The 12,253-nt window shown below is 49.2% G+C and overlaps 1 protein-coding gene across 1 annotated transcript in view; it reads right to left on the bottom strand.

The window, feature by feature from the left end:
• Positions 1 to 12,253, bottom strand: part of TOPAZ1 (testis and ovary specific TOPAZ 1) — a 1,339,900-nt gene that overhangs the window by 145,203 nt on the left and 1,182,444 nt on the right. The gene's annotated exons all lie outside the window — the stretch shown is intronic.

Raw genomic sequence — 12,253 nt, 5'->3', positions numbered from 1 at the left:
GGATGCGCCCCACTCCCCACAGGGAAGAGGCACAAAGAGGGTGTAGCCACCCTCAGGGCCAGTAGCCAATGGCTACTGCCCTCCCAGACCTAAACACACCCCTAAATTGAGTATTTAGGGACCCCAAGAACCAAGGAAGAGAGATTCCTGCAACCTAAGAAGAAGGAGGACTGCTGACCTGAAGCCCTAAAGAGAAGACGGAGATGACAACTGCTTTGGCCCCAGCCCTAACTGCCTGTCTCCCCACTTCGAGAAAAACTGCAACAGCAACGCATCCCACAGGGTCCAGCGACCTCTGAAGCCTCAGAGGACTACCCTGCATCTAAAAGGACCAAGAAGCTCCTGAGAACACCGGCTCTGTTCAAGAAACTGCAACTTTGCAACAAAGAAGCAACTTTTAAAGACCACACTTTTCCCGCCGGAAGCGTGAGACTTTCCACTCTGCACCTGACTCCCCCGGCTCGACCTGCGGAAAACGAACACTACAGGGAGGACTCCCCGGCGACTGAGAGCCCTTGAGTAGCCAGAGTTGACCCCCCTGAGCCCACACAGCGACGCCTGCAGAGGAAATCCAGACGCTCCCCCTGACCACAACTGCCTGCTTCAAGGAACCCGATGCCTGGAAAACACACTGCACCCGCAGCCCCCAGGACCTGAAGAAACCGAACTCCAGTGCAGGAGCGACCCCAAGGCGACCCTCTGCCTAGCCCAGGTGGTGGCTACCCCGAGGAGCCCCCCCTGTGCCTGCATGCATTGTTGAAGAGACCCCCGGATCTCCCCATTGATTCCTATTGAAACCGAACGCCTGTTTGCACTTTGCACCCCGCCGCCCCTGTGCCGCTGAGTGTGTACTTTCTGTGCCTACTTGTGTCCCCCCCGGTGCCCTACAAAACCCCCCTGGTCTGCCCTCCAAAGTCACGGGTACTTACCTGCTGGCAGACTGAAACCGGGGCACCCCTATTTCCAGTGAAGCCTATGTGATTTGGGCACCACTTTGACCTCTGCACCTGACCGGCCCTGAGCTGCTGGTGTGATAACTTTGGAGTTGCCTTGAACCCCCAACGGTGGGCTACCTTGGACCCAACTTTGAACCCTGTAAGTGTTTTACTTACCTGTGAACTTAACATTTACTTACCTTCCCCAGGAACTGTTGATTTTTGCACAGTGTCCACTTTTAAAATAGCTTATTACCATTTTTGTCAAAACTGTGCATGCTATTGTGATAATTCAAAGTTCCTAGAATCCCTGAGTGAAATACCTTTCATTTAAAGTATTGTTTGTAAATCATGAACCTGTGGTTCTTAAAATAAACTAAGAAAATATATTTTTCTATATAAAAACCTATTGGCCTGGAATTTGTCTTTGAGTGTGTGCCCCTCATTTATTGCCTGTGTGTGTACAACAAATGCTTAACACTACCCTCTGATAAGCCTACTGCTCGACCACACTCCCACAAAATAGAGCATTATAATTATCTCTTTTTGCCACTATCTTACCTCTAAGAGGAACCCTTGGACACTCTGTGCACACTATTTCCTACTTTGAAATAGTATATACAGAGCCAACTTCCTACATTGGTGGATCAGCGGTGGGGTCGAAGACCTTGCATTTGCTGGACTACTCAGCCAATACCTGATCACACGACTAAATTCCAAAAATTGTCATTAGAAACTGATTTTTTAACTTTGAGCTATATTTCTAAATTTTTTGACAGTCCTACTAGGGCCTTGTGTTAGTCCCTGTTAGCATTTCTTTTAGAGTTTAAAAGTTTTGTAAAAGTTTGTATTAAGTTCTAGAAATAGTTTTAGATTCTTAAAAAGTATCCCAACTTTTAGAAACATAGGGCCTGATTACAACTTTGGAGGACGGTGTTAATCCGTCCCAAATGTGACGGATATACCACCTACCGTATTACGAGTTCTATAGGATATAATGGACTCGTAATACCGTAGGTGGTATATCCGTCACTTATAGGACGGATTAACACCGTCCTCCAAAGTTGTAATCAGGCCCATAATGTCTGCTGCAGAAGATACAGTGATGGAACTCAACCTCACACCTTAGCTGCTTCTTAGGATGCCAGAGCTAAGGACTCTCTGCAAAATCAAGAAACTTAAAACTGGTTCAAACCCTACCAAAGTACAGCTCCAGGAGCTCTTGGCAGAGTTTGCTAGAGACAACCCCTCTGACAATGTCCTTACAGAGGATGATGCTAGTGAAGTGGGGGACAATTTCCCCCCTCCACTCCTAGATAGGGAGAACAGGGTTCCTCCAACTTGTGGAAGTGATAGTCAGAGATGTTGCTTCTCTCACAGGAGAGTCCAACAGCTCTGGAAGCATTGAGGGCAGCCTCAATGAAGATTACCTCCAGTTAGCCAGGATGGCCAAGAGATTGGCTTTGGAGAGAAAGACAAGAGATGGGCTTAGCTCCCATCAATGGTGGCAGCAATTTAAATACGGTCGGAGATACTCCTGACATGCTAAAAATTCCGAAAGGGATTGTAACAAAATATGAAGATGGTGATGACATCACCAAATGGTTCACAGCTTTTGAGAGGGCTTGTGCAACCAGAAAAGTAAACAAATCTCACTGGGGTGCTCATCTTTGGGAAATACTGGAAAGTGTAGGGATAGACTCCTCACACTCTCTGGAAAAGATGCAGAATCCTATGACCTTATGAAGGCTACCCTGATTGAGGGCTTTGGATTCTCAACTGAGGAGTACAGGATTAGGTTCAGGGGAGCTCAAAAATCCTCGAGCCAAACCTGGGTTGATTTTGTTGACTTCTCAGTCAAAACACTGGATGGTTGGATTAATGGCAGTGGTGTAAATGATTATGATGAGCTGTACAGTCTGTTTATGAAAGAACACCTTTTAGGTAATTGTTTCAATGATAAACTGCCTCAGCATCTGGGTGACCAAAAGAAAGGGGTCACAAAGACTCCCCAGGGGAAGAGTGTTGAGACATCCACGGGTAAAAGTAAAGAGTATTCTACAGGGCCCCAAAAACCTGCTCAGGAGGGAGGGTCCAAAGCATTTTCACAATCCAATTTTGGGTACAAGGTAAAAACTTTGATCCCAAAAACGCCTGGTGTCGTAGCTGTAATCAGCAGGGACACCAAACTGGAGACAAGGCCTGTCCCAAGAAAGGTTCCACTTCTACTACTACTCCAGTTAGCACTGGAATAGCCAGTCTCCAGATGGGATGAACAGTGTGCCCAGAGTAAATCAGTGTTCACACTGAAGCTACATTAGTTTCTGAGGGTGGGGTGGACTTAGCCACACTGGCTCCCTGGCCCTCTAATATGCAAAAATACAGGCAGCAACTCTTGATTAATGGGACTAGTGTAGAAGGCCTGAGGGATACAGGTGCCAGTGTCACAATGGTGACAGACAAACTGGTTTCCCCAGGACAATACCTGACTGGACAAACTTATCCAGTCACCAACGTTGACAATCAGAGTAAAGTACATCCCATGGCTATGGTAACTTTAGAATGGGGAGGGGTCACTGGCCTGAAACAGGTGGTAGTCTCTAATATCCCAGTAGACTGTTTGCTTGGAAATGACCTGGAGTCCTCAGCATGGGCTGAGGTAGAACGCAAAACCCATGCAGCGTATCCCTTAACTGGTGTGTGTCAAGACAGGGGCACAGTGCAAAACTCAGGGTGAAAAAGAGGTGTTGGAGCCTGGAATAATGGCCCAACCCTCCAAGAGAAAAGGAAAGAAGACTGGGGAACCAGCTTCTACACAACAAAAGAAAAAGAACCTCTCTTTCCAGGAAGACGTTCTGCCCTCTGAGGGAACTGAGCCCATGGAGTTGGAACCTTATCAGGTTGAACTCTTAGGCCCAGGGGGGGCAACAAGGGAACAGTTGTGTAAGGGGCAAGAAACTTGTCCCTCTCTTGAAGGCCTCAGGCAGCAAGCTGCTGAGGAAACCAAAGGAAAAAGCACTGGAACACATAGGGTATATCGAGAAGATGGACTCCTCTACACTGAGGCAAGAGATCCCAAACCTGGTGCCACTAGGAGAGTGCCTCAGGAGTTTAGGGAGTTCATTCTGACCTTAGCCCATGATATTCCACTTGCTGGGCATTTGGGACAAACCAAGCCTTGGGAGAGGTTAGTCAACCATTTCTATTGGCCCAACATGTCCCAGAAAGTAAAGGAGTTTTGTGCCTCCTGTGCCACCTGTCAAGCCAGTGGTAAGACAGGTGGCTATCCAAAGGTCCCCCTCATTCCACTTCCAGTGGTGGGGGTCCCCTTTGAAAGAGTGGGTGTGGATATAGTGGGTCCACTTGAACCTCCCACAGCCTCAGGGAATCAGTATATCCTAATAGTAGTGGATCATGCTACTAGGTACCCTGAAGCAATTACCCTTAGGTCCACTACTGCCCCTACAGTAGCCAAAGCACTCATAGGTATCTTTACCAGAGTGGGATTGCCTAAGGAGGTGGTGTCTGACAGAGGTACCAACTTCATGTTAGCATACCTGAAACATATGTGGAATGAGTGTGGGTGACTTACAAATTCACCACACCATACCATCCACAAACCAATCGTCTTGTGGAAAGATTCAACAACACATTGAAGGGCATGATCATGTGGCTCCCTGAAAAAAAAAAAAGGAGATGGGATGTCCTCTTGCCATGTCTGCTTTTCGCCTACAGAGAGGTGCCTCAGAAGAGAGTAGGGTTTTCCCCCTTTGAACTTCTGCTCTTGTTAAAGAAGGCTGGGAGAGACCTCTCCATGAGCCTAGGCAATATATAGTGGACTATGTACTAGGCCGACGTTCCAGGATGGCAGAGTACATGGAAAAGGCAAGTAAAAACCTTGAGGCCAGCCAACAACTCCAGAAGATGTGGTATGACCAAAATTCTGCTATGGTTGAATTTCCGCCTGGGCAGAAAGTTTGGGTTCTGAAGCCTGTGGCTCCCAGGGCACTCCAGGACAGATGGAGTGGCCCTTACCCAGTGCTAGAGAGAAAGAGTTAGGCCACCTACCTGGTAGACCTAGGCACTAGCAGGACCCCCAAAAGGGAGATCCATGTGAACCGCCTTAAACTCTTTCATGACAGGGCAGATGTAAACATGTTAATGGTTACAGATGAGGGCCAGGAAGCTCAGAGTGAACCTCTCCCTTATCTCCTCTCCACTGACCCTAAGGAAGGCTCAGTAGATGGAGTGATCTATTCAGACACCCTCTCTGGCCAACAGCAAGCTGACTGTAGGAAAGTCCTACAACAGTTTGCTGAGCTCTTTTCCCTAACCCCTGGTCAGACACACCTGTGTACCCATGATGTGGACACAGGAGACAGCATGCCTGTCAAAAACAAAATTTTTAGACAGTCTGACCAAGTTAAGGAAAGCATCAAAGTGGAAGTCCACAAGATGCTGGAATTGGGAGTCATTGAGCACTCCGACAGCCCCTGGGCTAGCCCAGTGGTCTTAGTCCCCAAACCTCACACCAGGGATGGTAAGAGAGAGATGAGGTTTTGTGTGGACTACAGAGGACTTAATTCTGTCACCAAGACAGATGCCCATCCCATTCCAAGGGCAGATGAGTTAATTGATAAACTAGGTGCTGCCAAATACTTGAGTATCTTTGACTTAACAGCAGGGTACTGTCAAATAAAAATGGCACCAGGAGCAAAAGAAAATACAGCATTCTCCACACCTGATGGGCATTACCAGTTTACTGTGATGCCCTTTGGCTTACAGAATGCACTCACCAACCTTCCAAAGGTTGGTGAATCTAGTCCTTGCTGGCTTGGAGGCCGTTAGTGCAGCTTATCTTGACAATATTGCTGTCTTTAGCTCCAGCTGGCAGGATCACCTGGTCCACCTGAAGAAGGTTTTGCAGGTCCTGCAAGCAGCAGGCCTCTCTATCAAGGCATCCAAATGTCAGATAGGGCAGGGTACTGTGGTTTACTTGGGACATCTTGTAGGTGGAGGCCAAGTTCAGCCACTCCAACCCAAGATCCAGACTATTCTGGACTGGGTAGCTCCAAAAACCCAGACTCAAGTCAGGGCATTCCTTGGCTTGACTGGATACTACAGGAGGTTTGTGAAGGGATATGGATCCATAGTGACACCCCTCACAGAACTTACCTCCAAGAAAATGCAGAAGAAGGTAAACTGGACTATAGAATGCCAACAGGCCTTTGACACCCTGAAACAAGCTATGTGCACAGCACCAGTTCTCAAAGCTCCAGATTACTCTAAGCAGTTCATTGTGCAGACTGATGCCTCTGAACATGGGATAAGGGCAGTTCTGTCCTAAACAAATGATGATGGCCTTGACCAGCCTGTTGCTTACATTAGCAGTAGGTTACTCCCCAGGGAGCAGCGTTTGAGTGACATTGAGAGGGAGGCCTTTGCTGTGGTTTGGTCCCTGAAGAAGCTGAGACCATACCTCTTTGGTACTCATTTTGTAGTTCAAACTGACCACAGACCTCTCTGATGGCTAATGCAAATGAAAGGTGAAAATCCAAAACTGTTGAGGTGGTCCATCTCCCTACAGGGAATGGACTTTATAGTGGAACACAGACCTGGGACTGCCCATGCCAATGCAGATGGCCTTTCCAGGTTCTTCCACTTAGAAAATGAAGACTCTCTTGGGAAGGTTAGTCTCATCCTCTTTCGTTTGGGGGTGGGTGGTGGGGGTTGTGTAAAGAAATGCCTCCTTGGCATGGTTACCCCCTGACTTTTTGCTTTTTGCTGATGCCAAGTTATGATTTGAAAGTGTGCTGAGGCCTGCTAACCAGGCCCCAGCACCAGTGTTCTTTCCCTAAACTGTACCTTTGTCTCCACACCTGGCACAACCCTGGCATCCAGGTAAGTCCCTTGTAACTGGTACCCCGGGTACCAAGGGCCCTGATGCCAGGGAAGGTCTCTAAGGGCTGCAGCATGTCTTATGCACCCGGGGGACCCCTCACTCAGCAAAACCTTAGACATTGTAAGTGCAGGGTAGCTATAAGAGTATATGGTCTGAGAGTCTGTCAAACACGAACTCCACAGCACCATAATGGCTACACTGAAAACTGGGAAGTTTGGTATCAAACTTCTCAGCACAATAAATGCACACTGATGCCAGTGTGCACTTTATTGTAACAATACACCCAGAGGGCATCTTAGAGATGCCCCCTGAAAACATACCCGACTCCAGTGTGTGCTGACTAGTTTTTGCCAGCCTGCCACACACCAGACATTGTTCTGGCCACATGGGGAGAGTGCCTTTGTCATTCTGTGGCCAGGAACAAAGCCTATACTGGGTGGAGGTGCTTCTCACCTCCCCCTGCAAGAACTGTAACACCTGGCGGTGAGCCTCAAAGGCTCACCCCCTTTGTTACAGCGCCACAGGGCATCCCAGTTAGTGGAGATGCCCGCCCCTCCGGCCACTGCCCCCACTTTTGGCGGCAAGGCTGGAGGAGATAATGAGAAAAACAAGGAGGAGTCGCTGCCCAGTCAGGACAACCCCTAAGGTGTCCTGAGCTGAGGTGACTCTGACTTTTAGAAATCCTCCATCTTGCAGATGGAGGATTCCCCCAATAGGATTAGGGATGTGCCCCCCCTCCCCACAGGGAGAAGGCACAAAGAGGGTGTAGCCACCCTCAGGGCCAGTAGCCATTGGCTACTGCCCTCCCAGACCTAAACACAACCCTAAATTGAGTATTTGGCCCCCAGAACCAAGGAAGAGAGATTCCTGCAACCTAAGAAGGACTGCTGACCTGAAGCCCTGCAGAGAAGACGGAGACGACAACTGCTTTGGCCCCAGCCCTACCGGCCTGTCTCCTCACTTTGAGGAAAACTGCAACAGCGACTCATCCCACAGGGTCCAGCGACCTCTGAAGACTCAGAGGACTACCCTGCATCTAAAAGGACCAAGAAACTCCTGAGAACAGCGGCCTTGTTCAAGAAACTGCAACTTTTGGAAACAAAGAAGCAACTTTTAAAGACCACACGTTTCCCGCCGGAAGCGTGCGACTTTCCACTCTGCACCCAACGCCCCCGGCTCGACCTGCGGAAAACTAACACTACAGGGAGAACTCCCCGGCGACTGCAAGCCCGTGAGTAGCCAGAGTTGACCCCTCTGAGCCCCCACAGCGACGCCTGCAGAGGAAATCCAAAGGCTCCCCCTGACCGCAACTGCCTGCTTCAAGGAACCCGACGCCTGGAAAACACACTGCACCCGCAGCCCCCAGGACCTGAAGGAACCTAACTCCAGTGCAGGAGCGACCCCCAGGCGACCCTCTGCCTAGCCCAGGTGGTGGCTTATCGAGGAGCCCCACGTGCCTGCCTGCATCGTTGAAGAGACCCCCGGGTCTCCCCATTGATTCCTATTGAAAACCTGACGCCTGTTTGCACTCTGCACCCGGCCGCCCCTGTGCCGCTGAGGGTGTACTTTCTGTGCCTGCTTGTGTCCCCCCCGGTGCCCTACAAAACCCCCCTGGTCTGCCATCCGAAGTCGCGGGTACTTACCTGCTGGCAGACTGGAACCGGGACATCCTTATTTCCATTGAAGCCTATGTGTTTTGGGCACCACTTTGACCTCTGCACCTGACTGGCCCTGAGCTGCTGGTGTGGTAACTCTGGGGTTGCCTTGAACCCCCAACGGTGGGCTACCTTGGACCCACCTTTGAACCCTGTAAGTGTTTTACTTACCTGTAAACTTAACATTTACTTACCTCCCCCAGGAACTGTTGATTTTTGCAGTGTCCACTTTTAAAATAGCTTATTGCCATTTTTGTCAAAACTGTACATGCTATTGTGATAATTCAAAGTTCCTAGAATACCTGAGTGAAATGCCTTTCATTTAAAGTATTGTTTGTAAATCTTGAACCTGTGGTTCTTAAAATAAACTAAGAAAATATATTTTTCTATATAAAAACCTACTGGCCTGGAGTAAGTCTTTGAGTGTGTCTCCCTCATTTATTGTCTGTGTGTGTACAACAAATGCTTAACACTACCCTCTGATAAGCCTACTGCTCGACCACACTACCACAAAATAGAGCATTAGAATTATCTATTTTTGCCACTATCTTACCTCTAAGGGGAACCCTTGGACTCTGTGCACACTATTTCTTACTTTGGAATAGTATATACAGAGCCAACTTCCTACAATTGTTTTTTAGATTGTAAGTTTTAAAATGCCACATTTTCTTGCTTAACCATTTTGTGACTATGTTTGGTTGTGGAATACACGTCGGGCCAGACTGACAGTTGGGCTGTTTGTAAATTCACTCTAGACAGTCCCACAAAGGAAGCCGATTTGTGCCCCGCATATCCTGATGAGTCTTCCTGGGCCAGTGTGGAGGGAGGTGCTGACACTTGCACCTGAATAGGGCTGTGTGTGTCCTTGAAGCAGTCTCCGATTCCTTAGAGTGTGTCGGAGGCCAAGACAGGGAGCGGCAGGGTCTAGTGCAGTGCAAAGAATTTCCTTTGAAGTTTGCCTACTTCAAAGGCAGAAATGAGTACAAGTATTGGACTGCCGATCTCACACCTTATAACACTTCTGGACTGAGGACGTTCTGCCAGGAAGAAGAGCTGGATGCTTGAGGAACTGTCACTCTGCCTGTTGCTTTGCTGTGCTGCTCCGCTGCTTCTGTCCTGAGGGGGAAGGACTGAACTTTGCTTTCTACATCCGGCTTTCCAGGGTTCTCTGAGGGCTTGACTTCATCAGCTGGAGACTGGGCTCTTCTGCTGAGAGTCCTGACTTGATAAGTGGTGCCAAATCCAGGCCCCTGAGAAGTGGAAGCTGGTGACCCAAGTGAAAATTCACGCACCAAGGCCATTGAGGCACAGAAATTGACGCAGCGCCGGCACGGCGGCAGAGAAATAGACGTAGTGTCTGTCTCGTGCCTACAAAATCAACGCAATGCTTACTACAGCGTGGATCCATCATTGTGGTGTGTCTGGATTTTCCACACATCATCCCTGGGCACCATTTTCTTCATCAACGTTGCTCTGAAACCAGGAATTGAAACATTGCTAGTTCGGCAGAAAAATAATCCACGCATCACCAGCCGGACAGGAAAAGAATACACGCATCGCCCGTCCAGCGTGAAAATAATCGACACATAGCTTGTGTAAGGAAATGCCTCCTTGGCATGGTTACCCACTGACCTTTTGCCTTTTGTTGATGCCAGTTATGACTGAAAGTGTGCTGGGACCCTGCTAAGCAGGCCCCATCACCAGTATCCTTTTCCCTAAAACTGCACCTTTGTTCCCACAATTGGCACAGCCCTGGCAACCAGGTATGTCCCTTGTAAATGGTACCCCTGGTACTAAGGGCCCTGATGCCAGGAAAGGTCTCTAAGGGCTGCAGCATGTCTAATGACACCCTGGAGACCACTCCCTCAGCACATGCACACTGCCTCACAGCTAATGTGTGCTGGTGGGGAGAAAATGACTAAGTCGACATGGCACTCCCCTCAGAGTGCCATGCCCACCTCACACTGCCTGTGGCATAGGTAAGTCACCCCTCTAGCAGGCCGTACAGCCCTAAGGCAGGGTGCACTATACCACAGGTGAGGGCATATGTGCATGAGCACTATGCCCCTACAGTGGCTAAGCAAAACCTTAGACATTGCAAGTGCAGGGTAGCCATAAAGAGTATATGGTCTGGGAGTTTGCCAAATATGAACTCCACAGATCCATAATGGCTACACTTAAATCAGTGACGTTTGGTATCAAACTTCTCAGCATAATAAATGCACACTGATGTCAGTGTGAAATTTATTGTAAAATGCACCCAGAGGGCATCTTAGATATGCCCCCTTAACACCAGCCCGACCAGTTTCTGCCAGCCAGCCACAACCAGACGAGTTTCTGGAAACATGGGGAGAGTGCCTTTGTCAATCTGTGGCCAGGAACAAAGCCTGTACTGGGTGGATGTGCTTGTAAACCTCCCCCTACAGGAATTGTAGCCATTTGCTACTGCCCTCCTGACCTAAACACCCCCCTAAATCTAATATTTAGGGGTGACACTGAACCCAGGAAATCAGATTCCTGCAACCTACAACAAGAAGGACTGCTGACCTGAAAGCCCTGCAGAGACGACAACTGCTTTGGCCCCAGCTCTACCAGCCTGTCTCCAGACTCAAAGAACCTGCACAGCAACGCATCAGACAGGGACCAGCGACCTCTGAAGCCTCAGAGGACTGCCCTGAACCCGAAGGACCAAGAAACTCAGGAGAACAGCGGCAGTGTTCAAAAACAGCAACAACTTTGCAACTTTCAAAGACTTCACTATTCCCGCCAGAAGCGTGAGACTTGACACTCTGCACCCGACGACCCGCCCCCCAACCCCCCGGCTCGAGCTCCAGAGAACCAACACTGCAGGGAGGACTCCTAGGCGACTGCGACCTTGTGAGTAACCTGAGATGACCTCCCTGGATCCCACAGCGACGCATGCAGAGAGGCTCCAAAGGCTCCCGCTGACCGCGACTGCCTGGAACAAAGAACCCGACGCCTGGACCAGGCACTCCACCCGCAGGCCCCAGGACCAGAAGGAACCGAACTCCAGTGCAGGAGTGACCATCAGGCGACCCTCTGCTTAGCCCAGTCAGTGGCTGGCCTGAGAAGCCCCCCTGTGCCCTGCCCGCACCACTAGAGTGACCCCCCGGGTCCCTCCATTGATTCCTACTGAAAACCCAACGGCTGCTACGCACACTGCACCCGGCCGCCCCTGTGCTTTGTGTGCCTACTTGTATTCCCCCCCAGTGTTCTACAAAACCCCCTGGTCTGCCCTCCGAAGACTCAGGTACTTACCTGTTCGCAGACTGGAACTGGAGCACCCCTGTTCTCTATAGGCACCAATGTGTTTTGGGCCCTCCTTTGACCTCTGCACCTGACCGGCCCTGTGTTGCTGGTGCAGTGACTTTGGGGTTGCCTTGAACCCGCAATGGTGGGCTGCCTATGCCTAGGAGATCAAACTTGTAAGTGCCTTACTTACCTCAGAAACTTAACCTTACTTACCTCCCCCAGGAACTGTTGATTTTTGCACTGTGTCCACTTTTAAAATAGCTTATGGCCATTTTCACTAAAACTGTGTATGTTACTGCTCTAATTCAAAGTTCCTTACTTACCTGTGTGGAGTACCTTGCATTTTATGTATTTACTTCAAATCGTGAATCTTGTGGTTCTAAAATAAATTAAGAAAATATATTTTTCTATATAAAAACTATTGGCCTGGAGTTAAGTCTTTGAGTGTGTGTTCCTCATTTATTGCCTGTGTGCATACAACAAATGCT

The sequence above is a fragment of the Pleurodeles waltl genome, chromosome 10 (assembly GCF_031143425.1).
Source record: "Pleurodeles waltl isolate 20211129_DDA chromosome 10, aPleWal1.hap1.20221129, whole genome shotgun sequence".
NCBI lineage: Eukaryota > Metazoa > Chordata > Amphibia > Caudata > Salamandridae > Pleurodeles > Pleurodeles waltl.
Note: the sequence above shows the minus strand (reverse complement) of the source record. Positions and strands in the feature narration are given on the sequence as shown.